Source organism: Lissotriton vulgaris, chromosome 4_1 (assembly GCF_964263255.1).
Source record: "Lissotriton vulgaris chromosome 4_1, aLisVul1.2, whole genome shotgun sequence".
NCBI lineage: Eukaryota > Metazoa > Chordata > Amphibia > Caudata > Salamandridae > Lissotriton > Lissotriton vulgaris.
Window position 1 is genome coordinate 702,549,305 of NC_141691.1, and position 15,195 is coordinate 702,564,499.

Here is a 15,195-nt window from a genome sequence, read left to right on the forward strand (position 1 = left end):
TAAAGTGTTCAACACACTTTCATGCATGCCATTTTGGAATTTCCTAATTGCGAATTGCAATAATTCACAAATAGGGAATCGCAAAACGGTGTGTTCATGCATCTGGCCGATAGTGTTGACCTCTTCAATGTGCATCTCTTTTGTGAATTTCTCAATGGTGATGGAAACACATTTTTGGGTCTGCCTTGGTGGAGGTGCACTCAGTCCTCCTACAAGGTGATGGGTAAACTATTATTTACTGTTATTTTGAGGGAGAAGTACATAAGAGAGAAGGTGGTTGCTTTGGTGTTAATGAGCGTATATTCCGTTGACTATCCTTTAGAGTAACCATCTAGGTTGTATTTATTTGTTTACATTTCCAAACATCAGGAACTCAGACATCCAGGTGAGCCTCTCATTAGATCAGGAAAACTGAAAAAAGTTTTCCCTACTTATGCATGTGTTTGGGAAGCCAGCATTGGAGGTTTAAAAAAAATGTATTTTTTTTTTATTGTACTTGTAGAGCGCAACATTCATCCCAGGTGATATCACAGCGCTAAGAATAGCTAAAACCAATTTTTTAAAAAGATATTTAGTTACAAAAGGCACCAGCAATTCAGTCTAAACAGCCATCAGCAAAGGCATCAGCAGTTAAGTCCTAAATAGCCACGTTTTCAGCTTCTTCCTAAACCTCATATGGTTGTCAGTGAGGCGAAGGTCGAAATGAAGTTCATTCCAATGTTCGGCCACCACATATGAGAAGGAGCGACCCCCAGCTCTGACCTTCTTTATGCGTCTAGTTTTAGCCAGAGTGTGATTGCAAGGCCTCATGAGGGGATATAAAATGTAACTTTGTCCAGCAGGAATCTGGGGGCGAGCTTGCATAAAGCTCTATGCGCATAACACAATAGTTTGAACTTGGCCCTTTGGTGCATAAGCAGCCAATGAAGCTCCTCCTAACACTCTGATGCTGAGCTGTACTTATTTTTGTTAAAGACCAGCTTAGCTGCTGCATACTGGGTTACTTGCAGTCGAGAAAATAGATAGTCAGCCATACCAACATATAGCGCATTCCAATAGTCCAGTTTGCTAGTCAATAAGCCTGGGTAATGGTTTTTCTCCAGTTCAATGGAATTCATATGAAAAGTCTCCATAGTAATTTTAGCATGGCAAAACATTTACTACACAGTACACTAACATGATCTTGCATGTTTAGCGCATTATCCACCAGGATTCCCAGATTTTTTACAACCTGCTTGGGTTCTGGAGAGATACCTAGTGACAAGGGCCACCAGGCTGCATCCCAGACTAGGTGTGCTCCTCCAAAAAGCAAAATCTCAGACTTTTCTGCATTTAACTTTAAACAATGATCTGTCATCCAATTTGCAGACAATTGATAAACTTACTTCTAGTGTCCTCATATCCTTCTTCTATAGCTATTAGCAGTTGTGTGTCATCCTTGTATTAACAAATATTGAAACCCAATTTCTTTCCAATCATGGTCAAAGGAGAGACATAAGCATTAACCCCTCCCATGCTGGTGACGAACCCCAGCCGTCACGCTCCGCAGTGCTCGTGTGCGGATGACGGCTGCGGTTCGTCACGGCCCGCCCTGTTCCTTTGTTTACCGCACAGCGGTAAAATCGCGGCCGCAGCGAAGGGGTTAAAAAGAATTGGACTCAATGAGGCTCCCTGAGGTACACCACACTTGATTGTTTTTGGGTTGGAGGAAAAGGAGCCCATTTGTACTCTTTGAGTTTTATTATGTAGGACTGAACTAAACCATTGAAGAGTTTTGGAGTGTAGTCCTTTTGTATGTAGGGTGTTCATCAGGAGGCTATTGGATACAGTATCAAAAGCCGCTGACAAGTTCAAAAGGATGAGGGCAGCAGCTTTACCCTGGTCCACCAATAGTCTGAAGTTATCCAATTCCGCCAGTAAAGTAGCCTCCGTACTATTCATTGACTTGAAGCCTGTCTGTGAAGGATCCAAGAGATCATTAGTCTCTAAATAGTCAACTAATTGTTTGTTGATACACCTTTCGAAAACCTTTGACAGGTAAGGAAGTTGAGAAATTGGTCTATAGTTTGCAAGGTTAGAGACATCCAAACCTGCTTTTTTTGCCAGTGGGAATACAAAAGCTTGTTTCAATGAATCCGGGAACACAGCAGCATCCAACGATTGATTCCAAATTTGCGTTACATAGGGGCATATAACCGGTATTAGCCAAGAGAAGATAAAGTGTGGGCATAGGTCTAGCAAAGATCCTGATTTAACATCTGTCATTGACTTCTCTGCTTGCACGTCCATAAAAAAGGCAAGGTTTACTAAGTGAAAGCGCGCTTCGGAGTGGGGTTCTAAAGCCTCCCAATTAATGTCCTCTAATGTTGTTTAACATTTAAATGCAGAGTATATTTGGGAAATGTATTTAAAGAAAAAGTTGCTAACTTTCTCACAGTTATCTTCTGAAGGAGTCAATCCTTGGGACATGCCGGCCGGCTTGCAAAGTTCCTTCACTATCTTAAATAACCCTTTGGTTGACTTACAATGTGCTCCAATTCTTTTTACAAAATATGATTGCTTATTGTGTTTAAGGGCTTTATGGCGCTTCTTTAGCTCCTCTTTGTATAATAGCCTATCACCATTCTCTTTGGGTTTTCTCCATTTATGTACCACTGGCTTGCATTTTCTTTTTAGCAGTCTATGTTCTGGCGAATGCCATTTTTTAGATGGTGATTTCTTATTTGGTTTGCTTTCTGTCCTGGGGCACATTGATCCAATGTATTGGATTATAGTTAACAGAAAGTTAGGTCTTTTGCCGCATTGTTTGTGTGCAGTGGGCCAAGAGATTTTAAAAGATTTTTTCTCTTTCGACAGACTCAAAAAAGCAGATGAATGTACTTGAAATTTGTTAAAAAAAAATAGATAACCAGTATCTTTCCAGGTTCTCCACCAATATGGAACACTGCCATTTTGTGGGCAGGGTTCATACCGAGTGAGAATCCACAGAAGACTATGTTACCACTTTGAGAAATTTGCAGAAACCTGTAAGTTTGTGTCTCAGACAGAGAAGAGACTCAGGGGCCAATAACTGTTGCACTGTCATTCGGAAAAAGTCTGAGAAGAATTATGGTTGAAACATGAGTCATCGTAGAGTGTGGTTTTAATTGTGTTGAAACAGATTGAGCATACGCAACAGTGTGTGCATGAGGTCAACAGCAAAAATGGTGACCATGGTGGCGCGAATGCAGTTTACTCTGTCTCGCAAGAGAAGAATATAGAGTCTGTATGGAAATTCAAGGGGCAATTTTGCAGGTATGGTCGAGTAGTTCATTTGGCCAGTAGAAAAAAATGTCCAGCGCCAAAATAATTTTTCCAGCTTAGTGGCCATCTCAAGAATTGCTGAAGCCTTGTGGAAAAGAAGCAAAAAAAGTTTTTTGTGAAGACATTGTGCTACTAGTAGGTGCTGGGTGTGCAGAGAATCAAACTGAAGGAGTGTTGAGTCATTGGCTTAATAGAAGATGGATGTTTGACTACTTTTGTAGGTTGACCATTGTTTCCAAATAGATTTATGAAAAGTTCTTTAAGACCAAGTATAAATTGATGAGCATGGATGTAATTCTTTTGGCATCGATGGCCAACATTTAAAATGCTTAAGTATTTTAATGCACTCATTGATTTGGAGGAAGGATGATCATGGGAAAAGTGTATGTATCAGTGTGTGGGGATAATATTTTGAGATGGTGGCATCAGAATGATCTTGGTGTTTTTTTAGACCACAATGCTATCCCGCAAGTTGGTTTGCTTTAGATGAAAGTAAAGAGCAAGTAGATGGCACACTGATGCAAATTAAAAGATTGCCATAATTGGTTTTCAGAAAGGAGTCGGGCTGCTTGCAGGGTTATGTACATAGGATCAAAAGAAAAGTCATGCCAAGTTTGTAGAATTGAAGGTAAGAAAGTTGGCAGTTGGCATGTTTGAACAGATTGAAGAAATTGTGTCACCTGAGTGTGATATTGCCTGTGGAAGTCACTGAGTCTTTGGCCCCATCATCGTGATGTAGAAGGCTAGCGGTGAAGTTAGACTGTGTGTTGACCTCGGGCACTCACTAAGAAAGTTATGTTTGAAATGTTTCCTCTGCCAAACATCACCAAAACTCTTTTTCTGTTGTCCAGAGCGAAATGTTTTGCAATTCTTGATTTAGCCTGCTTAGGCCACCAGATCCAATGTTATGAGGAGCCTTCTTAAAACTATACACCCATGGGAGCTTTCAAATTTGTCAGTATTCCTTTTGGTCTGGTGTTTGCGATGATGGTTTTCCAAAGAACCATGACACATCTGCTGAGGAGGTCTAACAGGGGTAAATGGGGATGTTCTAGTATACGGCTTATATTTAGGGCTTGGATTTCAGTGGCAGGTGTAAGACTTAAACAAGACTTGGTTTAGACTATTAAGAGTATAACAGAACCTGGTTGCAAAAAAAAAATTTAACATCATGGCATAGGCATGATTGAATTTGATTGAGGTTTATAAAGAATCTGACTGAATGAACAAATAGAATGAGAATTTGGTTAAAAAGTTGGGTTTGTGTAGGATGATGATTGCTCTCAAACCTGGCAAATATTGTATAGTGAAACTAAAGGGGATGATGGACGGAGTGTTGAACATTGCAAACACTCACCCCCAGTCAACTGATCTGGGTTTAATCTATCATCATTCTTTAGCTCACTCCGCCAGATATGGCCATATGCAAATTGGTCTAACCCTGAGCCATCATGGGAACAGTCCTGCCCAAACTGCCAAGCCATGTCTTCCCTGGACTGGAAACAAGCACCCTGGGACCGGTTTCTGGCTAATCAGCCGTCATCAGCCAGGCTAGCGTGAATCCAGAGGCAAAGTGAGCAAGGAACCCACATCTGGGCATACACTGCCAACTTAGGGCAAACAAAGTAAAACCAAAGGGGATGATGGATGGTGTGTTGAACATTGCAAACACTCACCCCCAGTCAACTGATCTGGGTTTAATCCATCATCATTCTTTAGTTCACTCTGCCACCCCAGTTCAGATATGGCCATATGCACATCAGTCTGACCCTGCGCCTCATGGGAAGAGTACAGCCCGAACTGCCAAGCCATGTCTTCCCAGGACCGGAAACAAGCATCCTGGGACCGGTTTCTGGCTAATCAGCCGTCATCAGCCAGGCTAGCTTGAATCCAGTGGCAAAGTGAGCAAGGGACCCACGTCTGGGCATACCCTGCCAACTTAGAGCGAACAAAGCAAAACCAAAGGGGAGGATGGATGGAGTGTTGAACAATGCAAACACTCACCCCCAGTCAACTGATCTGGGTTTAATCCATCATCATTCTTTAGCTCACTCCGCCACCCCAGTTCAGACATGGCCATATGCAAATCAGTCTGACCCTGTGCCTCATGGGAATAATCCAGCCCAAACTGCTAATATTGTATAGTGACCACTGAAGCCAATTCAATTGGCTTAGGGGCTGTTTTGATCCAAATAAACATGGTGAAGAAAATACTGTGGTGTTCGTCTCGAGAGCATTCAAGTAAGAAGAGTTAAATCACTCAGTAATTTGTACTTCCATCAGCAGCAGTAATTTAACAATGAAAAAGGATCAAGATTCTAAAGCCTTTGTGTGAGATCTTGGCAAAAGGGGTTGGACTCTGTCTCAACTAAAATAAGAAGATCGGTTGTGGGTTTACAAGAATACACTCTTCGGATTTGCTGTACTAAACAAGTACAAAAGAAACATCCTGATTGCTTGCTGAGATTGGCACACTCAGACTGTGGGGGTGATGCTGATGTGGAAGGTGAAGGAAACTTGATGGAAAAGTTTTGTGTGTCCCTACTCAGGGTGTGGCTTTGGAAGAAGAGTGGATGAGTGAACATGCTAGTTATCCTCAGTGGGTTTAAGTGTGATATTTTTCCATTTCAGGCAGTCCAAAAAAGAGATGTAGGGTAGAAAGTTTAAAATCTCATTGGGCTGTGAGAGAGGACTTGTCGGTGCAGAGTAGATTAATGGTCAGGTGTTCTAAATTGGTGGTTCCTAGAGATTTAAGGAACATGTTGATGAAGTTGGCACACAAAGGGCATCTGGGAGTTGTTAAGATGAAAGAAAGATCGGGAGTGGATTAATGGTGTCTTGGCTTATATCTTAAGGTGGAGAGAAAGATTAGAGAGTGCACTAAATAATGGGGTAGTGATGACGTTTTGAAATTCTATAGCTCACCTATATGTGCGCATGAGTCACCAGGTGGCTCATAGCAAGAAATGGCAAGGGATTTAGTTAAGCCTTTGTTGGGTGAATAGCTTTTCATTATCTGTTCTTGTTGATTTACACTCATGTTGGGCGGAGTTCATCAGTTCCAAGCAAATATGTATATCTTTGTTCCAAGCAAATATGTATATCTTTGTAGGTTCAAAGGTATCTTTCAGAGAGTAGGTTTTCCACAAGAGGCGTTGAGTGGCAACGGAGTACAATTCTGTTCTAAGGAATTTGAGATATTCTTAAAGTCATGTGGTATTGTACATCTCAAGTGTGCTCTTTACCATCTTGATTTTAATGGTGTGATGTAGAGATTGAACAGGACAAATATAAAAGGGATCCAATTAGTGGAGGTTAACGTTCATGGCTGGCAGAAACTTTCGCATCAAGGGTGGATTGCCAGGGTACCTCCTATCACTACATCAAACAACCTAGGGGCATATGTACAAGGAAATATTGCAGCAAGGTGCTGCAGCAAATTTTGCCACGCCACTCTGCAGCTTTTAAAAAATGCAGGGTTGCACCATATGTACAAGAATACGATGCTCCCCCGAGTTTTATCTTGTGCTTGTGCTAAAATTTCGCTGCCTAGCGTCAACGCAGACACCTGCAAGGGTGCCTGCATTGCAGGGATGATTGTTTATGTACAGGAAGGGGTCCCTTCCTGCACAAAAACAATCATTAAATAATGGTGATTTTCTACTTCGATGTGTGCTGCAGAACGCAGCACAAATAGAAGTAGCAAATCACCATTTTTTTAAAAATAGTTTTTGTGCAGGAAGAAACATCTTACTGGCACAAAAACAATAATTAATGGTGTTTTGCTCTTTCTATGTGGGCTGCAGAATGCAGGACACATAGAAAAAGGAAAAACAAGGAGAAATAAAATGTTTCTCCTCATTGCGCCACTCTAACGCCTGCTTTTGCATGATTTACACATCGTTGTAAATCTGAGGCAGCATCAAAAAGCAATGGGTGTTGTGGTGGAACGCCCAAAGCAACAGCCATTGCATGCCCCTTTCACGCAGATACCTCCAAGGAATGGTACCATATTTACAAAGCAGCGTTAAGCCATACACATTGACAGAATGCTGCTTTGTAAATATGGTGCAGGGCATTGCGACACTGAAACATTGAAAAAAGTCATGTTCCTGTGGCACAGTCCCCATGCACATATGCCACGGAACACCTTTTGAGTTGTTCATGGGAAAGAAAACGGACACTAAACTATTTCCCACATGATAAGTTTACCTGCCCTTTACAGGCTGTGAGACTGTTTCCCAACACTGTGAAGTTAGAGAATGCTAGGATCTGGAACTTGAGCAAAGCCATGGTGTGTGTGAAAACAGTTGATTTTAAAGAAAGTTCTCAGGGAATTATAAAGGACAACTCTGGTCAACTAGTTAAAAAAACAAGCATTGCATTAGCCAAGTGCCAGTCCTTGCTTTGTGAGACTAAGTTGGTAAAATAGTTCAGGGCGGGGCAGAGTTCGATTGGTTATTTCACACGATGTAGAGATAGTTACATTGGAAATGAAGCAGACAAGGTTCTTAGCTCAGGAGGTGAAGGCACGCCTAGGAGGTGATGTTTTAGCTGTGCATTTTGAATTTGTATTCAGTTTATATTGCTCAGCTACATAAGGTGCATCTGAATCCCCCTTGAGGTTTTAAGTTCACTTGTGTGAACACTTTGAGAACGTTATCACCCACAAGAATTTAAGGGCAGCCAGTACTTAGCTGCAGGTGGAGTCACGGAATTTAAGATGGGCCTCTCCACCTGCAGAAGGAGTTCTGTGCAGCTCATTCCCCACCCCCAGTCCTGGCGTGTAACCTCAGCGTGATTCTTTACATGGGATCAAAATAGGTACTGGCGTGTCCCCAGGTGGAGTTGTGTGCACCTCCTGCCTCTCAAACGCGAGGGAAACGGGTGCGATGGATGAATGTAGCGGATCAGTAAAGGGGGATGTGGGTAGACAGAGACTGGGCCGGTAGGGGGAGGGCCGACGCGCATCTCTCACCTGTAAGGGATCCAGTCCGAGTAGTCCTTCGAAGTCATCGCTCACTCGCCTGCAGCGGCAGGCCCCTGAGCAGGAGATGAGACGCCGTCGTTCCCCCCCTCGCACCTTTGGGACGCAGCCGCAGCATCCTCCGGGCAGGCCAGCCGACCGGGGTGAGGAGGGGAGAGGGCGGCTTCAACCTCGGCGAGGGGGCGATGTGCGCCCGGTGTAGCCTGAGCTGGCACCTGTCCTCCGCTCACAGGGCTTCCCTCATTGTGTCCCTTTTGTGTGGGCGGATCCCGGGGAGGGCGAGCCTGTTGTGCACAAAGCTCCGAGCTGGGCTGACGCGCAACGAGCTCAGCTCCCCATCAGCGCCAGCCAGCGTTGAGCACCAGGGGGGGGAGGGGTGCGCTCGCGTGTGTGTGCGTGTGTGTGTATGTGTGCGGTCGGGGGGGGAAGTCTCGGTATGTGTGCGTGCGTGTATGGGCGCTCGTGTGTGTGTCTGTGTGTCTGCCCATGCCTGTGTGTTTGCGCTTCCCAGGAGACAAGAGATGGCCACAGCGCGCGCGTTCGCGCGCGCGTGGCCCGCTCCAATCGCCTTCTTCAAGATGGGCGCAGCCAGCTCCTGTCTCCTGGAAAGCTGTGTCGCTGACTATAGGTCTCTGCAAGACCGCGCTTACGCGCGGTTACGCGAGACCTGATAAGGGGTGACGATGAAATCCAGTCACCTGATTTGAGAAGTTATGCTGGCTATTTTGTGACAACATCCGCTTATTTAAAGGTCTATTTGGTGAGCTAATTATCTGATTCAATGTTCTTATTTCTTTGTCTCCTCCATTCATGTACATTTTCTGCAAAGTTATGTAGGATCGTTGTTAAGACGTTTTGTTGAACATTCTCGTTTCTGCTACACAACTGCATATTTATTCCTGTGGTGTTTTTGTCTTCATCTCATTTCTTTGTGGTTCTTGATCCCCAATTTTAATATTCATTTCTTTGTAGTGAAAACTGGTATGTGGTGACGTGCTGTGACATAGTAAAATAAACTAAGCATTGTCAAGGTTCTGATGTGGAACATTCTGGGAGGGCTGAGGAGAGAGTTGTGAGTTGATTTTGGCTGGAGTGCTTACCATTAAACTCTACTTTCTTCAAAATCTTCAGTCTGACATTGAAGTCCATTATTTCCAAGCTGGTATTCATCTCCGTTCTGGGTGAGCAGTTTTGACACTGAGCAGCCTGGATTTCATAGCTTGTTACTTGAAATTCCAGAAATCAGACCATTACACCATGTGTCATAATTACACCACATTCACAGCAACATTCTAGTTCAGTGGCAACACGGATGACCAGAGCTCGAGCAGCTGTTATTCATGGCACTTAGTTTTTTGTGTGTGCATTTTTTGTGTGAAATGTGGCCCTGCGTTCATCACTTTGCTCTAGAATATAGTGTTAAGTGTCAAGTTTGCATTTCAGAGTAACTTTGCATCTTTTTTGCTGAAATATGCGTAATTACGCAAAAAACAAATGAGTCAAATTAAACACACCTCTAGACTTTATTGAAACTGACCAGTTAAATTAATTAAATACTTCACACTGTGACCACAAATTACCTACCCAAAAATTGTCTGTCGCTCTCTCCTTCTGAAGTACTGATACTCTTTGACTTGAAACTCCTATTTTCAGAAATCCAGCACTTCAAGGCAATTATTTTCAATGAACTCCATTTCCTCCACTATGAGGACACATCCCTCTGAAACTTTGCAAAAAATAACCTAATTGCCTACACTTCAAACGCATTTGAGTCTGTTACTTGCCATTAGTTGTCTTGGTACTGGCTATTGGCTCTGCATTAGAACATGTACTCGCCGGTGATTGGGATATTATGTACACATCCTATTGCTAGTATGTTACTAAATTTGGATCTGTGTGAGCAGATATCCTAACTCGACTTGCTAATAGGTTAATCTGAACTGTATGATACCAATGTCAGTGTTTTAGATGCCCTCTTTGATGATGTATAGTCATAAACTCGTGTCCTAGGAAAAACTGGTGAAAGACACAGTAACCACCAGAGAATTCAGCTTTGTGACAAATAGAATTATGGATCCTTCATTTTCGTGAAATGCACTGTTGAACATCTGTCTTTTACTATTAATGTTTTTGGCTCGGAATATGCACTTATTCCTTCCCTGGGAGACATTTATTTCGAAATACTTCTTCTTTCAAAAGCAACACATCTATAAATAACTTTTCAGTTATTAGTTCTAAAAATAAAAACTTTGAAAAGGGAACACTTCCCAAAGTGCTTATTCCCAAAATACATCGAAGTTAGGACACGGTGAAAGCGGTTAAGGGTTTAGGGTTATGGGTATAGAGGTTAAAGTATGGGTCCAGGAGTTACGAGTATACAACTGAATGTAAGGGGGTTAAGTGTTTGACATATGGATTAAGGGGTAGATGTTAGGGGTTAAGGGTTAGGAGTTAAAGGTATGTGATTAAAGGTATAGGGTTAATAGTATGGGTTTGGGTTAAGGGTACAGGGTTAAAAGCATAGGTTTTAGGGATATGGGGTTGAGAGCAAGGGGTTTAGGGAATAGGGTTAAAGGTTTAGGGTATAGAGACTAGGGGTATATAGGGTTAAGGTTACAGTGTATAGCTATAGGGGTCACAGGGGCAGGGTTAAGCTTATAGGTTTCCGCGGCTTGGATATAGAAATAAGAGTTTGACATCTAGGAGCAATGGTTTGGGGTTATAGTGTTTAGGGTTTGTGTAGTATGTGCTCAAAGAAGTATCTAGAGAAGAGGTTAAATGAAGAGTTTATTCTGCTCAAGAGAATAACAGCGACATCAGGCAGAAGCAGTGGTCACCTGCCATTCAGCCCACATTCTACAACAAAGCATAGAATGATCATGAAACAAGGTTCTACCTACAGGTGCCTGGAAGGCACAACACAGAGAATACTACATTATCCTCTTTCCTACAAAACAAAAGATAATAAAACCAAAGATAGATAGAAAATAGAAAAGAAAAGAAGAAAAGAAAACAAGGATGAGTAAGAAAAGAAAAGTAGCAAAATAAAGAACAAGAACACGGCAGAGAATAATTAACAGAGTACAAGAAGGTTACCTGAACCTGGCAGGAATCTTACAGACTCTCAGACTCCTACGAAGCTCTGGCACAAAGGTTACATCATTACAACTACCATTACCATTATTGGTATCAGAACTTGAACTTGACAAAAAGTTATTAGAGACAACATCGTCACTACCGACCTTAACAACTTTACAAATGTTCCACCAATTCTTGTTGTTCACCCGCACTGCATTTCCGCAAACCTTATCAACCACTAAAGGCTCGGAGAATTTGCTCCTTCCCTTGGTGACATGAACTGGATTTTTGATGCGAACAACATCACCAGCACAAATGTTATGAGGAACAGTCCTATTCCTTTCAGCAAAATAAACTTTTTGCTTTGCTTGTGCTCCAGTAACTTTGTCCTTCACAAAACCATCAATGCCATCCATTACATTCATCTTCACCCATTTTGACATCCAACCAGGACAAATTTTCGTAGCAGGTTTCCTCCCTCTTAAAAGTTCAAAAGGAGAAACTCCAGTTGATGAATGCGCAGTGGTACGGTAAAACCATAACATGGAACGCACAGCATTCTCAACTACACACTTGCTAGCAATAGCCCACTGCACACAGTTATTGAGCACTCGATTCATCCTTTCAACAAGGCCATTAGCCTGGGGGTGATAGAAGGAACTCTTCTTGTGAGTAACACCACCTTGTTTAAGAAAACATTTGAATTCAGAACTAATGAATTGTACACCATTGTCCGTCATGACAAACGAAGGAAAACCTTCTCTCAGGAAAATATCTTTTAAAAAGAGAATAACATTAGTAGAGGAAGGTTCGCTGATAAAACGAATCTCCGGCCATTTGGAGTAATAATCAATGGCAACAATGGCAAAACGTGAAGAAAAAGGTAAGAGATTGAAAGGACCAACTAAATCAACGCCAATCCTCTCCCACGCTCTCTCCGGAAATTGAATAAGTTCCAAAGGGGGTGTCCTTACCTTGTGACTTTTGTCGGAGGACTTGCAAATAACACGATTATCAACCAAAGTATCCACACAAACATCCATTTGCGGCCACCAAAACACATCCCTCAACCTACGTTTCGTGAAAGTCTTCCCTAAATGACCTTCATGTGCACCATCAATTAGACGTTTCCTCAAACTCTCAGGAGGAATAAGCCTTCCACACCGCAAAAGAATACCATCCTCAACAGTGAGCTCATCAGCAATCTTAACAAAGGTCTGGAATTGTCCAGAAACATTCTTTTCTTTTGGCCATCCGGATTTCAAATAATTAACGACTTGAACAAGTACTTCATCTTTTAACAACTCCCTTTTCCACTCAACTTCATCAACAGCACACATTCCCTCAAGATCCAAAGCAGCAACAAAACAATCCTCTTGATCATCTTCCTTTTCAAAATCAGAATCATTCCCAGTAATGGGAAAACGTGAAAAATAATCTGCCCTGACATTTTTCGTTCCAGGCAAATAAACGATGTCAAAATTGTACTGAAGTAACTTCGTCGACAACCTAGCAATCCTAGGAGTATGCTCCTTAATCTTCTCCCCAGACAAAATAGAGACCAAAGGACTACGGTCCGTTCGAATCACAAAATGACTACCCCAAAGAAAAGGCTTGAACTTCCTGACCGCCCACCAGCAAGCCAAAAGCTCTTTCTCAATGACAGAGAAATTCACCTCAGCCCCACGCAACACTCTCGAAGCATATGCAATGGTGTTATCACTTTGGCCATTCTTTTGAGTAAGCACAGCCCCAAGACCAAAACCACTAGCATCCACAGTCAAAACACATTCCTTATTAGGATCAAAAGGTTTAAGAATACTGTCACTCACTAACTGTAACTTAATCCATTGAAAAATTTCTTGACAGTTCTTGTCCCAAATAAATGGCACATTCTTCTTTAACATGTTTGTAAGAGGTTGAACTTTAGATGCATAATCTTTGATAAATCTGGAGTAAAATTCACTGAGACCAATGAAAGACTTCAAACCAGATTTATCGACAGGGGGAGAAGCATCTACGATGGCTTTCACCAAACCAGGACGTGGTTCCACCCCATCATGCGAGACCACATGTCCAAGGAATTCCATTTTTTCCTTTAGGAAAACACACTTCTCACTTTTAAGTACAATACCTTTATCTTGCATGATTTCTAAAACTTGATTCAATGAATTTTCATGATCCTCTTTGTTCTGGCCAAAAATCAAAACATCATCCTGGAAAACAATTACACCAGGAGTATCTTTAAACATTTGACTCATTAGTCTTTGGAAAACTGCTGCCGCCGACGCGAGACCGAACGGCATTCTGCAGTATTGAAACCTCCCGAAAGGAGAAACAAATGCCGTCAAATGTCTAGAGGATTGACTCAACACCACCTGATGGTAGGCGGAAGCTAAATCCAACTTTGTGAACCACCTTGCACCTCTAGTAAGAGACAACAAATCTGTAATTTTTGGCAAGGGGTGTGAATCAATCCAGATGTTTTATTGAGACTGCGCAAATCCACACAGACGCGCAAATCACCATTCCTTTTCCTGGCGACAACAAGAGGAGACAACTACAAGGACGACTCAATAGGTTCTATGACCCCTTTCTTGCAACTCACTCAACTCCTTTTCCAAACTATCACTTACGCTGAAAGGGACACTCCTGACCTTATGTTTAACAGGGATAGACCCATCTTTCACTCTTATCTCGTGGTTAAAACCTTTAATCATACCAAGACCCTTCCCAAAAACAGAAGGAAACTTGAAAATTAATTTCTCATTATAGTCATTTGACTCTACGACTGCTAATTTTTCGATATAGTCACAAGATTCTGCGACACTGACCTGTTCTTTTGTACCAGGTCTTAGAATCATCTTAAACAAACCCTGGTGAAACCACCCCAAAATGCTTAACCCCTTGATTGAAACATATATTTTTCCAAATATTTTCCTACCCCTGAACTGAATGATATCTTCAAAAAAAAACAAGCAGAGCTATCCTGCGTCCTTCATAAGAAACACGAGCTCTATCAGGTGGTTGGAGTTTCCTTTCAGGCCAAGTTTCATCAAACAATTCTTAGGTGATCATTGTTACTCTAGCGCCTGAATCTACTAACAAGGAAAGTACTTTGTCACCCACCCCAAAATCTTCATAAGTGTCAACACACTCTGAAGGGTCCCCAGTGATGACTCCATCATCCCGTACCACCACAACCATCTCCCTAAGGTCTTCTTGGATACTGTTGATAGGATCTGAGTCCCTTCCGGTACCCTCATAATATTCTGTGACATTTCCTACCCCATTTACATTGCTCTGCCTCTGAGACTTATTCATGAAGGTTGAATTTCCCTGTTTAGAAATTTGACAAATTTTCGCAAAATGACCAAATTTTCCACAATTACGACAGGTAGAATTCCTAGTGGGACAGAATTTGTTGGTCTTAATATGTGAAGGATTACCACATCTATAACAAATGTCACTCCTAGAAAAGGCATTTCTCTCAAAACGTTGTGAAGTGGGAAAATTGTTTTCCTCGAAACGTTGTTGATCAAAGGCCGCCTTATTATCCTTGTTCTCCTTAGTTCTAACTATGGAAATTGCTTCTTCACATTTCTTCTCAAGTTCCTTCACTTCCTTTTTAGACAACTCTATACTCTTGGCCGTACGGATAGTCTCTTCAAGTGTTGGGTTGCCCAAAGTAAGTAGTTTTTGTTGGATTGACTTGTCAGAACATTTACATACATATTGATCTCTAATTAATTGTTCTCTGAAACCCTCAAATTCGCATTCAGCACTCAGCTACCTTAAACTTGAAACATATGTCTCAACATCTTCCC

The 15,195-nt window shown here is 42.0% G+C and overlaps 1 protein-coding gene across 1 annotated transcript in view; it reads left to right on the forward strand.

The window, feature by feature from the left end:
* Window positions 1-15,195, forward strand: part of BMP6 (bone morphogenetic protein 6) — a 508,375-nt gene that overhangs the window by 157,285 nt on the left and 335,895 nt on the right. The gene's annotated exons all lie outside the window — the stretch shown is intronic.